This window comes from Phodopus roborovskii, unplaced genomic scaffold (genome assembly GCF_943737965.1).
Source record: "Phodopus roborovskii unplaced genomic scaffold, PHOROB, whole genome shotgun sequence".
NCBI classification, from domain to species: Eukaryota; Metazoa; Chordata; class Mammalia; order Rodentia; family Cricetidae; genus Phodopus; species Phodopus roborovskii.
The window spans coordinates 4,337,485-4,351,922 of NW_026126682.1; the positions used below are offsets into that span (position 1 = coordinate 4,337,485).

General features: G+C 34.5%; 2 protein-coding genes and 1 pseudogene across 4 annotated transcripts in view; 2 read left to right on the forward strand and 1 right to left on the reverse strand.

Moving 5' to 3' along the window:
• Nucleotides 1-14,438, reverse strand: part of LOC127214162 (ATP-dependent translocase ABCB1) — a 144,267-nt gene that overhangs the window by 118,120 nt on the left and 11,709 nt on the right. The window lies entirely within an intron of this gene.
• Nucleotides 1-14,438, forward strand: part of Rundc3b (RUN domain containing 3B) — a 136,933-nt gene that overhangs the window by 24,930 nt on the left and 97,565 nt on the right. The gene's annotated exons all lie outside the window — the stretch shown is intronic.
• On the forward strand, nucleotides 10,012-10,514 carry LOC127214169 (low molecular weight phosphotyrosine protein phosphatase-like; annotated as a pseudogene).

Below are 14,438 nucleotides of genomic sequence, written 5' to 3' on the forward strand. Positions count from 1 at the left end.
TTCAAAGCCCACCACCACAGTGACACACTTCCTCTAGGAAGCCATGCCTACTCCAGCAAAGCCACACCTTCTAATAGTGCCATTACATTTGGGGCCATTTTCTTTCAAACCAACACACCATCCATTCTGGTTATTCAGTAACCCATTCAGGAAGGATTTAGGTTACAGAGATTAATACATCATGCCACTTCTTGACCCCTGTGCTTAAAGGGTATAAAGAAGAAAATTTAGCAATAGTGTATATCCGAGTCATGTCATTCTAAAAGTATTACTAATTGTGATGTAATACAAAGGAGTAATCTCTGCCTGGTTTAGGGAAAGTTTCAAATGGGCAAGAGGTATTAACAGTGGCTTAGAGAAAATGCAGCTTAATTTTTTAATGCATTTATAACTTTGCTCATGATGAATGAAAAATAGCAGAATGATCATAACAAGTCTTATCAAGTTCAACTGGGTGATGTGGTGGTTAAATCTATTAAAGGTTATAGGAAATAATTAAGTGGGAAAAGGTTCTACAGCATTCTAAAGAGCTGCAAAATAGCGCTAGCATACCACATGTTAAAGAAAAAAAATCAAGATGTGACATGTCATTTCTTCTAAATTAATCTTCTCATTAATCTTACAAATACTGGACTTAAAGACTCACATTCAGTTGAGGATTTGCATTGATCCCAAACATTTCCTTAGTTGCACTGTGTACAGTTAGTCTTTTCTTTGTCCTTAAGCTACCACACTGTCCTTGGGTCTTTCACCTTTCTGACTGTACCAGGCACATTCCATCATAGAATGTCATTGCCTGGCTTTCCCTGTGTAGGGGCCCTTTTCTAGTATGCAAATGGTCAGCTCCACAGTTTACTTAAAAACTACTCAGTGAGGTCTACTCCATTCACAATATTTAAAAGTATGGATCATCTTTCCGTGTCTTACCATCCCTCTACACTATGACATCTTTCTTCCTCTGCATTATTTTTGAGTCTATCTAATATATTGTATGATTTACTCATTATTATTTATTGTTCTTTTTCAGGACTAATAACTTTGTCTTGCTCTTGATACATTCCTAGCATCTCTTACATTGAGGTGGTGGATAGTCAATGAAAATTTATAAATTGAACATTTAATACAGAAACAATAATCTCCACCCCACCTCCAATACCATTTGAGTTCAGACACTTAGAAAGAACTAAAACTTGTGATTTAACACTGCATAATTTCTGTAATCCAGCTGAACTGTTCTGATACCTAAACTTTGGCTTCAACCTCAAAGTGCTTCCTGACTTAGATGGGAAATAGTCACCTCCCTGTGGGACCATCTTTTGAAGTGAGTATAAACACTCTTAGAAACAATAGGTAAAGATAAACCTGTCCATTTGGCTTTTGAGTTTTCTTTGTTCATTTCTGAAGGCTTTCCAACTTTTGATTCCTGGTTTGAACACAAAATGAGACTTGAATTGTTTCTGTGGTAACATGAACACAAGTCATCCAATAAGAGCCAGTAGACTCAGGTCAAAACATGATACCAGAGATAAGAAACTGCTCTGATTGCCAGGATTTGGTGTTCAGACAATGGACAAGGTCACTGTGAGAAATGCCTTTTTAAGTTAAATGCTTGGAAATTTAAGAAAGTCTAAACAGATTTTTAAGTTAAAAAAATCATATTTAAATGATTTCTGAAGCATAGGGTTTTGTGTTCTGTGGAAAAATTGATTTACTGTCTTAAGTCTTACAAAAAATAAAATAACTATTAATGTGCCTTAGTAAATTTAAGAGTTAGTTGTTTAACTGTAGGGTCAAAAAATAGAAACTTGTTTGTAAACCAAGTATAGATAAAAAGGTTAGTCACTAGAAGAAAATCACAAATTTCTGTACTTTACACATATTACTTTCAATATCTATTATATTTTCATGCTTTCTTTATTCTTCAGTGTATAAACTTCATCATTTTTTTTTCTGATACCTTTTGAATAGCCTCAAACTATCATATGAACTGCCTGAATTTCTTTACATTTCTGTTACAGTAGAAGAGGGAAAAGTAAGGAGAGAGAGAGGACAAAAGCTTATCATGATTCTTAGCCTTTTTCTCTATAAACCTTCATCTTTTGGGGGGTACCTATCTCCACTTTGCCTTTATTCTTCCCACCATTCATAAAACAGGCACAGCATTGAAATGTGTTATACTAGTATGAAACTGTCCAACTCACTAAATATAATTGTAGATTACAATGTTGTAAATTTATTACCATAATTTGAGACATAAAATACGCTGTTTTAATTAAATATATTTTTTATTGGATTTTGACATACTTGCAGTTATGTAACTAACTACCAGTGATGCCTACCTCTAGAATATTTTTATCAGCCCTAAAAACAACTCCTACCCATTAATTAAGTTGTTGTCTTTTTTCACCTTCATCCATCCCCTGGCAACCAGTATTGTCTATGAATATGTATTTATTTATTCTGGACATTACATAAAATATGTGAACTTTGTATTTAAAGGTTTTGTGTATAATTTCTTTGGCTTAGCACAGTTGTTTTCAAACCATATTATTGTAATCAGTACTACATTCTTATATGATTGGATGATGGTCCATTATATAGATATACTCTCTTTAATGTATCCATTCATTAGTTAATGGAAATTTGCAGTTTATGTATTTTTTGTTATTATAAATTATGCTATTAGATGTATCTATGTAAAAGTTCTTGGTTCTGCATGACTTATAATCTTGTGAATATTTGCATTTTTTTATTTTTTGACAAGTATGTAATATTTATTGTGTGACCTATGAAACAGTTGCTTTCTTCTAAGAATTTACTTTTCACAGATATACTGTGTGTCAGTGAAGTGTATTTCTATGTAGTACTTTAATTTCTTCAAAGTTATTTCCTAATAACAATAGCTAATTATTGATAACAAAGTGTTAATAAAATTTGAGTTTTATATGTCATCAGATTAGCTATCAAAAAGCCTTTTACCAAAAATAATGTATTTTCTGTTATTTCATTGTTACTGTTAATATTTAACTTTTTATATCATGGAGAATAAATATTTATATAGCATTGAAAGTCTAAAATTCTAAAACAAAGCCCCTACATATTAAGGACTTGCATTTGTTTGGATCATGTGATTGTTGTACTAACAACACTGCACTTGAGGACAGGGGATGATGGAAAGAAAAACCTGTATCTCAAATATTTGTATTTGTTAAGAGATAGAGGTAAATGGCCTTCCTACTTTGCAAATAGATCATTTGAATTTATTTGCAGAGAATTTTTCAAGTTCATGTTATAATAATACTACTTTTTAAACCCCAAGAAATCATAGAATTCAAAGAAGAGATGTATTCTACCACATATGGGGGGTTATCATTAACTCATGTTTTCTAATAGTACTTCATGTTTATGCTTATTTATTTGTAGACTTTTGAGTTTTCACCAGAGGAATTGGGCATTTTCAGGTTAACCTGTAAATTACTTGCATGAAGTAATTTGCAGTTTAATAATCATCAAAAGGTCATATTTATTAGCTTGCAAATTTTATTATATAAATTTAGTGACAGTTTTGGTTACTTTATTGCTCTAATATTTGCTCTTATAATAAACATTTCTTATGTTGTAAAACAGAGGATTGTAAAATGTAGGACAATGTTCATGTTTGGAGGATGTCCTAATCCTTATTCTGTATTTTTCTGGTTTTCTAACCTTAGTGAGGTACTTAGATTATTGGTAAATTATTATTATGTATTTCTCTTAAAAAATAAAAATCAACTGCAAGGTACTCTACCAGAGGATTTAGTACTAAGTTCTCACTGTAATCTATAACCCGACTTTTTTGATACCATGATAGAGTAGTTAGAGTTTGGAATATGTTGTGTTTCCATATATACTATACTTTAAATCGTTGAATTGCTTTTCACAGATTTATTGATGTTTTGCATAAAACTGAGTTGACTGAATGTTCAGTTATATTGGATACAATTTAGAATTGTTATGATCATACTCTTATTCATAAATTTAAGTACTTTAATTTTAAGGAAAGTATTCATTTCTATTCATTAATATAATTCATTAATTTCTATTCATTAATATAATATTCATTATATATTTATCCAGTTGTCATTGTTTATGTATTCTAATCTCTATTTTATTAAAACTATTACTTATTCTAAAGAAATTTTTATTTAAAATTTCAAGAACATTGCATGATTTAGGTATTCACAATTTTTAAATTGTTGGGTCTACGAACACTTCTCTTCATAACAATCTATAGATAGCATATTATTTTATTTTATATATCTTTATATATAAAATATTTTTCTGCTTTATCTTTTTAACACAGTCTTACTATGTATTGGCTAACTTGATACTAGCTATATATGCCAGGCTGAACTCAAACACACAGAGGTCTGCCTGCCCAGCTTGCTTCTTTATTTAAAGGCAAGATTCTTCTCCATAGCTCATGTTGGCTGTGAACTTGCTATACAGACTGGCTTTACTCATAGTCCCCCTTGTCCCCCATGGGAAGCCTCACCCTCCCTGAGGAATGGATATGGAGTGGGATGGGGGATTGGTGGGGGGAATGGGAGGACAGGAGGGAGAAAGAACTGGGATTGGTATGTAAAATAAGATTGTTTTTAATTTAAATAAAAATTAATTTTAAAATAGAGGTTGAAGGCAAAAAAACAAACAAACAAACAAAAAACAAGTCTCATAGATCCTCTGCTTCAGCTTCTTGTATACTAAGACTAGATATGAGCCATCCCATTCAACTTAATAATAGCATTTTAAAGCAACCTTTTAACAGTTGAAGAAAAGTTGTATATAATATATTTTAAGATCACAACTTATGAAATTATGAAAATGGCAGCATGGGAAAGCATTGCTTTAATGTTAGCCAAATTGCAGTATGAGCTCTCACCTTCATTCTCTAGGGACTGCCTCTCTGTGCACATCCAGGTTCCTCTGGCCCTTTTTTGCCATCCCTCAGCTTTTCCTTTTAGCCCGTTTCCATTCCTTTAGAACACTTGATGACCCTTAGAAATACTTTCTACCAAAGATACCCAGGGGCCATACTAGGCTGGGACTGAGTTAGGTGATTTACATTATCCTTCCTGTACTTAATTTGGTCTCTCCATACTTGTTCTTTGTCCTGCTACAGTCTGCCAGAAAGAGCCTGTTTTCACAGCCCACCTTCATTCCCTAAGAACTCAGCTCCTATTCTTTCCCATCATTCTTTTCAGCCTTTCTCTCTAGTGCATCTCCATTCCTTTGTGACACTTGCCAACCTCTTAGAAACACTTTTTACTGAGTACCCATAGCCACCACACTTGGCTAGGATTAAGAGTGAGAAATAGCAAAGAAACAGAACACTAATAAAAATGAAATGAGGTTTCTAATAAGAACACTTCAAGCATCATAACTCCAGATGCCTCGGTCCTAGCATAGAAACTCAAACATGAACACCCAAGGTAGTATGTCTCCTCTATAAGCCAACAACCATATTATAGTAGTCCCTGAAAGAAGCAATTTAATTGAATCACAAGTCAAGGATCTCAAAACAGTAATTATGAGTGTTCAAGGACTTTAAAGAGGACATGGATCAGAGAAAGAACAAACTGTTCCATGAAATAATGAAAACATTACAAGACATTAAAGTAGAATTTAACAAAGAAATAAAAACATTAAAGAGACCCCAAACTGAAGGTTAAAAATTTAGGATGTCAACAAAACCCCCAGAAGTCAGCCTCACCAATAGATTAAAAGACATGGAAGAGAGAATTTCAGGTCTTAAAGAAAGCTAGTAATGGATAGCTCAGTCAAAGATGTTGAACCTGAAAAATCTAGGCACAAAAGATCCAGAAAAATCTATGACATTGTGAAAACTACAGACTACAGGAATAGAGGAAAAAGAATCCTAGGTCAAAAGCATAGAAAATATTTTTAGCAAAATCATAGAATAAAATTGCCCCAATCTAAAGCTGCTTATCAAAGTACAAGAAGCATAAGAACACAAAATAGATAGGGTCAGAAAATAAAATGTTACACAACATAAAATAATCAATAAAATGTTGCAAACCAAATCCAAGAAGCCATCAAAAAGATCACCATGATCAGGTTGGCCTCATCCCAAAGATTCGGGGATGGTTCACCATATATGTGTCAGTAAATGTAATTCACTATATAAACAGACTGAAAGACAAAACACACGTGGTCATCTCATTAGATGCAGAAAAGGACTTTGACTAAATCCAGCATCCTGTTATGGTAAAAAAAAAAAATCCCGAAGATAATTGGAATACAATGGGCAGACCTCAACATAATTAAGGCACTTTAGAGCAAACCCAGCATAAACTTACACAGGGAGTACTCAAAGCTTTTCCACTGAAATTAGGATGTTCACTATACCCATACCTAATAATCATAGTACTAAAAGCCTTAGCTATAGCAGTTAAAACAACTGAAAGAGATCAAGGAGATTCAAATAGGAAATAAAGTAGTCAAAATATCTTTATTTGCAGTTGATATGATTCTACACAACTTCAGGAAATTTCTAAAAGTTGATAAACACTTTCAACAAAGTAGCAAGATACAAAGATAACAAACAAAAATAAGTAGCCTTCATATAGATTTATATACATATATATGCATGCATACATACATGCATACATTTATACATACATACATACATATGATAAACATACTAAGAAAGAAATCAGGGAAATGTTACCATTCACAATAGCAACAGCAACAAAATCTTGGAATAATTCTAACCAAGGAAGTAAAAGACTTGAATGCTAAAATCTTTAAGAGACTGAAGAAAGAAATTGTAGAAGATACCAAAAGGTGGAACAATGCCCCTGATTTCAACTTGTACTATGGGGCTGTAGTAATAAAAAAACATAGTATTGGTATACAAACAGACATGTTGACCAGTGGAAATTAATTGAAGATCCAGATGTATGTCTGCACAACTTATGAACACCTGATCTTTGATAACCCAAAAATACACACTGGAGAAAAGTCAGTATCACCAACAAATGGTGCTGATCAAACTGAATTATTGCATGTATCTAAATTTATCATAGTGAACAAAACTCCAAATAGATGAAAAACACTGACATAAGACCAGATATTCTGAATCTTATAAAAGAGCAAGTGGGGAATAGGCTTGAACTCATTAACACAGGAAAGGACTTTCTGAACAATGTTATAGCATACGCATGAATGCCAGCATCAATAAATAGGACTTCATGATGCTGAAAACATTTATATGTCAAAGGAGACCATCATGAAAGCAAAGATCATTACCAATTATATATCTGATGTATGGTTAGTATCTAATGTATATAAAGAACTAAAAAACCTGATCATCAAGAAAATATTAACCAATATAAAAGTGGATTGCAGAAATAAGCAGAGTTCTCAAAAGATGAAACATAAATGGCTGAGAAACACAATGAAATGTTCAACATCCTTAGTCATCAGGGAAATGCAAATTAAAACTACTTTGAGATTTCATCTTACATCAGTCAGAATTTCTAAGATCAATAAAACAAATGACAGTATATGCTGGAGGAGATGTGGGTAATGGGGAACACTTAGTCATTGCTGGTGAAAATACAGATTTGTACAGCCACTATGGAAATCAGTGTGGCAGATCCTCAAGAAGCTGAGAAATTGATCTTCCTCAAGATAAACTATACCACTCTTTGGCATATTTCCAAAGGACACTATCCCCTTTTGTAGAGATAATTTACTAATCCATGTTCATTGCTACACTATTTATAATAACCAAAAATTGGAAACAGCCCAAATCCATAAACTGATGAATAGGTAATAGAAATGAGGTATGTTTTATACAATGGGATATTATTGAGGTGTTGGGGAAAATGAAAATTATATTCAGGGAAATGGATGGATTAGAAAAAATAATCCTGATTGAGCTAACCCATACCCAAGAGACAAATATTATATGTTTCTTCTTGTTTGTGGAAGATAGATTTTTAAGCTTTCTGTATGTGTGCTAGAATCTAGATAACCACAAAGGTGGGGAAAGGTGAGATACCTAGTAAATGTGGTTCCTGGGGAAAGAGAGGATCTCCAAAGGAAGGGAAACTAGGATATAAGGTTATGATGTAAAGGCGAACTAGAATCTGAGGATTAATAAAGAGGGAAATGGTAGAGTAGAGGAAAGGAGGGAATATGTGGAGGGACAACTAACACTAACGGTTATTTGACAAAAAAAACATACAGAAACCTATTACTGTAGTTGCTTCCAAAAATACATTTATGAAGGGCATCTAAATGAAGTCACCATATAATGAAGACAATGTCCCCAACTAGACATATTAGGCCACCAAGGAAAACCTGAGGTGCCAGAAATTGTTTACATCTTGTAGAGTTTTGGGCCCTATGGAATTCTCCAAATGTCACAGGGTATTGTCAAGGCTACTCATTCTTCACAACCTGATGTTAAGACCCTACCACTGAAGACAATACTTATTTATGTAATCAAACAGAGATGTCTAGCTGTTGCCTAACTAAAACCTCACCCCTACTGACTTATGTTCATTGTGACGTAAGGTACTCTGTACACTATGAGAGGAGAAAAGTAATTATCAACATAACCCAAATGTAATCCATATGACCTTCAACAGCGAACTACTTGCAAAACATACTGATACAATGGTGGCACAGATGTTATTGAAGTAACCAGCCTCTTTGAATGGATGTAAGGCTTACTCCACGAGATGGACTACATTCCCGACATTGCTGAATTGGTCAATAACCTGAGACTAGATAAGTTATGACCATAGGCGAAACCTAATACTCTTATTCTGCCAAAGAAATATATCAGTAAAATGACTTCTAATGAAATACTGCTATATCCATAGATTCTTGCTCAACCATCATCAGAGAATCTTCTTTTTTGGTAGGTGGGATAAAAAGAGACCCACAAGTAGACAATATGCAGAGAGTGGGAAATTTTGGAATTATCAGTTCTAAATGAGATGTCTTCATCAAACCCCTCCCCTCAAGTACCAGGGTTCGATGCAGAAGAGGAAACAGTGATAATAAGAGACAAAAGGGATAGATGGGTAACTCTAGTGAGAATTCAAAACCAATGGGAAAACCAGCTGATGTTAGAAGACAAACATTTGGTTATCTCTGAACCTCTCTTTTTCCATCTATAAAATGAAAATGCTGTGGAAATTTGTCTACAGATAACATGGAATCCAGTGGATTTCTGTTTGGTCTGTATGCTTCTGATTGCTTTTTCTCTGTATAGAATAAAATTCTTCATTATGATTAAAACACTTGGGGCTTGAGAGATGGCTCAGTGGTTAAGAACATTGGCTCTTCCAAAGGACATGTGCTTAGTTCACAGCACCCACATGGCAGCTCACAATTACCTATAACATCAAGATCTAGCACCCTCACAATCAGGCAAAACACCAATATAATAAAAATAAGTAATTAAAAAAAAGTTCAGGTAGTGGTGGTGTGTGACTTTAATCCCAGTGCAGGAAGCAGAGGCAGGTGGTTTTCTGTAAGTTTGAGGAGGCCAGCCTGGCCTACAGAGTTGAGTTTCAGGACAGCCAAGGCTATACAAGAGAAACCCTGTTTAAAAAAATCATATCAAAACAACAACAACAACAAAAAGCACTTATATCCTACAAGTAAGTATGCACTTTAAATCAAACATTTTCCCATGATTTCTCCTAGTGAAGTGATAATAATAACCACAGTAAGCATAACCAATGTATTAACCATGTCATAAACTGAGTCTTAGAAGCACCACTTTATATGATAGTTTGAGTAAGCTTTGGCATAAGCCTGGTTATGTAATAAGTTATTTTCCTTAAATGATATTTCATGAAAATTATTATACTTTAGTAAGTTTTTGGTTCTATAAATAATAAACAATATAGTGAATCTTCTTTCAGGATAGATAATATAAGAATGGCTTAAACGGCCATCTCTGGGTGCCAGGGTCTATACCAAAAGATGGCAGAGGTTGGGTCCAAGTCAGTGTTGTTCTTATGTGTCAGTGATAACATTTTCCAGTCAACCATTGTAGAAGCTGTTTTCAGAAAATTGATAACTGATGAAAATGTTTCAGATAATTGGGCCATTGACAGCAGCACTGTTCTGACTGGAACATGGTCTGGCCCCCAGATCCAAGAGCTATCAGCTGCCTAAGAAATCATGGTATTAGCACAGCCCATAAGGCAAGACAGATTACAAGAGAAGACTTTGACACATTCGACTATATAACTTTGTATGAATGAAAGCAGTCTGAGAGATTTGAATAGAAAAAGTAATCAAGTTAAAAACTGCAAAGCTAAAGTTGAGCTACCTGGGAGCTATGATCCACAGAAACAAGTCATTATTGAAGATCCCTATTATGGCAAAGATTCTGACTTGGAAGTGGTGTACCAGGGTGCTGCAAGGCCTTCCTGGAGAAGACTCACTAGATGGTCATGCCCACCACCATTGAGAAACTCACTCACCAGCTGTCAGTCCAGAGTCCATGAGCTCCCACTAGCTTGGGTCAGCTGTGTCTGTGAGTTTCCCCACCATGATCTTGACCACCCCCCCCCCCCCCCGCTTGCTTATATAATCCTTCTCCCTCTCCTTGACTGGACTCCAGGAACTTGGCCCAGTGCTTTAAACTAATATTAAAATTAAAATCTTGTTTTAGGCTAATTTTTATGACTCTATTTCTCATATGGCCCATTATATTTCTGTTGTTTCCTTTTTTAATCCTGGTTTTATTAGTCATACATATTATGTTGTTATATTTATTAAAACTCACAATGATAAGTCAAATTGTTATTTCTCAACATTTTAAGTGCTGTGTAGTAATATTTGATGATATGCAAACTGTAGGTTCAGAGAAACTGCGTGAATTTTCTAGTCACTTAACAAAACATACATGAGTTCTATCAACAGTAACTGCTTTACAATCCATTCGCAATTTATTGGGAGTATATTTTTTAGTTTCTTTTCTCCCTGTTAGAAAGGATAGCTTAATTTACTCACTGAAAATATCTTTCTAAATTTCCTACCTCATGCAAATAGTTGTTGAGCCTTTTTGTTTTTGTTAGTCTTTGTAAATATGATTTAAATTTTTTTCATAAGTTTAACTAAAAAGCAATTATTTTTAAAAGATTAGTATAGGACAACTGATAAAACATAGAAAGTATTTGTTTCATTTCCTTAATTTGGATTCCCACAAGTAATCATTTTAAACGGTTACTTTGTCTTATTGCTGTATGTATAGCCATAATCACAACAGAAACAAGTTATTTCTTTAGGACTGACATTTATGTCACCTCACAACATTCTAATTCAGTCTGTCAGCAATTAAATGTACAAACAATTCCTTACTGTATAGCCCAGACTTGATTTGAACTATGTCACCCAACCCAGACTGGCCTCTGACTCTCAGCTCTCCTGCTTCAGCACCCAAAGTTTTGGAACTATGGGCATGTGCCATACACCCAGGTTACCATATTTATCTTACACTAAAAATGCTGCTGACAGAAAAACACAATCTTGGCATTTTGCTTGGATAGGCAGCAAAATTATTGGATCAAAATTTGTATTACCAGCAATTCAGTTATCATTTTTTAATGAAACTGAAAATTATCTTTTGTTTTAGAAGATTAAATTGACTAATTTTATGTTACATATATATATTCAGATATTTTTATGTTTATGCTTATTATTGAAATCAGATATGCACATACTTATCAAGAAATTTAAAAGGACAACTTGGCTAATGACAGAGTCTTTTCTTTAGAATAAAATTTTTTCAGCATACAGGTAAGTCTGGTCATTTTTAAAGACAATGAAAATGTGGTATTGGTTATTATGTAAGTGCTCCTCTCATGAATACCAGTTAAAGACTTTCATTAAGAGTTAAGATTAGTGTAGGACAAGTGACAAATCATAGAGTCTGAAGAGTCTCTTGTCTTAAACTAAGAGCTTTCCTCTGGAAGTGTTGCATACACCTGGGTTGGGAAAGAAGGTGAGCACACCTTTGCTGACTTGATTAAACTCTTATAAAGATGCACTGCTTTATTTAAGGCCCTTTGCATCATCATAACATGCCACACCATGAATTAGTTCTCAGTTTATTGTACAAGAAATCTTCATTTGTTTTTTAAGGCAAGCCATTGAAATCCCTGCAGCATATTTGTTGTAGTAATCCATAGACCTTAGTGCCCACTCTGCTGCTAAATGCAATTCTAATTCTAGGTTTTCTGTCCTTGTTTCTCTTCTCAAATGGGGCCTTCCCTCCTCTGCTCTTTAAAGTTTGCAGATTGTTTTTTATTATTTTCTTCAACCATGTGAAAAAGAGAAGGCTCATAACTGTATCACCAAGCAAATTAGGCCTTATGCAAAAGTGTGGTTTTCTTGACTATTTCCTTACAAAGAAATTCTACTCCAGTTCAGACGTCGGTATGCCATCTTTCTCAGTTGTTACCATCTACAGATAGTTGAATACCATATTGATTTTCTCTGCCTACTTCTCTAGCTTCTGTTTCCCATGTTTCCTGATTAAGGAGATTGAAGAGCAAGAAGGATTCTTGCGCTTTTTCTCCCTCTGCAACACATATTACTACATTTGAGAAAAATTTGACACTTATACCGTTTGAATTAACACAATGATCTCAAATACTAGGAGGCAAAGAAAACTGGCTGAGGTTAGAAACATTTTGAGGAAGTTTAGAAAGGTTGATACGGAAAAGAAAAGATTGATTTAAAATTTGTTTGAATTCTAAGGAAATAATAAAAAAGACTCAAATTTGTGTTCCATTTCTACTTTGCTTTATGGTAGAAGAACTAACTTCACTTATTTGTGTATGATAACAGTATCACAGTTATTAACACCTATGTAGTACTTAATGTAAAATCAATTCTTTGTTACTTGTGGCATCTATAGGATGTGCTGGTGTGACCCTCACCAGGTCGGTATTAGTATTATTCTCAATTTACAGAAGCAGCTCAGACATAGAGTGAAGTTAAAATTCTTGCTAGAAAGCAATCTCATTAAGATCCACCTGTCTCAAAAGCCTTCTAGCCTTCTCTGCTTCCTTGTTTAGATGGCTAGCAAGTTGATGACATGAGAAGTTCCTAAAAGACAAATCATACAGGAGTTTTTAAACTTAAGTATAGGGAGAAGATGAAAGAAAAAAGCAATTAAGAAAGACTAAGAGGATGATGATTATAAATATCCATGTGTATTTATTTATTTATTAGTAATAATATTGGATTTTTAAAGAGACATTGAATTATATAGCCATTTGAATAAAACTTTATATTTTTAATTTTTGTTTACATTTAATAAGAATGAGCTTGTATAAAATAAGCACTTGCCTAATATCCTGAGGCCCTAGTTCTGATTGCCCAAAGCACAAAATGGTGAGTAAGACAGGGCGTGTTGATAGTGGGACTAACTCTAAAAATCACACATGGCTTATAACGAAAAGGGAAAAGGCATTGTAAATGTCATGGATATTGAGTTACAAGCTTTAGGATTTTTGCTAGTTCATTTTTGCCTTGAGTCCCCCTCAAGGATCTTGGTTATTCAGTATTCAAAAAGGTTGGAAATAAGTTTATTTTTAAAACCATCTGATTTGGTAACCATGGATAGGAGTTACTCAAATATCTTAGATATTGGACTTCAAGTAGCAATTTATAACAAAACACCTGTAGAGAAATAATTACTAGAGGAGGGAAGAGCTCAGATAAATACCTTAGTCCAAATAAAGAAGCAAGTATGTAAAGTGTAAAAGCAAATGTTTCTATAGTAATATTAAACAACTTTCTGGATAAGATTAATCTTTCCAGACAACGAAAGTATGAAGATGTCCCCAGAGAAACTAGATAAAAAGAGACACACATGGAGGGCCCTAGGAAGGGATCTCCTGGGTAAACTAGTGGGGGGATAGAAAGAAGGGAGGGGATAGGGGATGAGAACATGTGGGATTGAGAAGACCAAGTTGGAAGAGGGGCATAGGGTGATGAGACCAATGAAAGAGGTATCTTGATAGAGGGAGCTATTATGGGGTTAGGGAGAAACCTGGTGTGCTAGGGAAACTCCCAGGAATCCACAGGATGACCCCAGCTAAGACACCTAGCAGTAATGGAGAGGGTGCCTGAGGGCCTTCCTTTTAATCTCTTGTCATCATAGAACCTACATCCAGTTACTGATGGAAACAGATGCAGTGATCCACAGCCAAACACTGGGCTGAGCTCCTGGAGTTCAGTTGAAGAGGAGTGGGGAATCATACAAATAAGGGGGAGCAGGGCAATAGCTTGTTGTGGAAAAACCACAGAAACTGCTTGCCTAAACTAGTAGGAGCTCATGGACTGACAGCTGGGGAACCTATATTGGACTGCATTAGACCCTCTGAATGTGG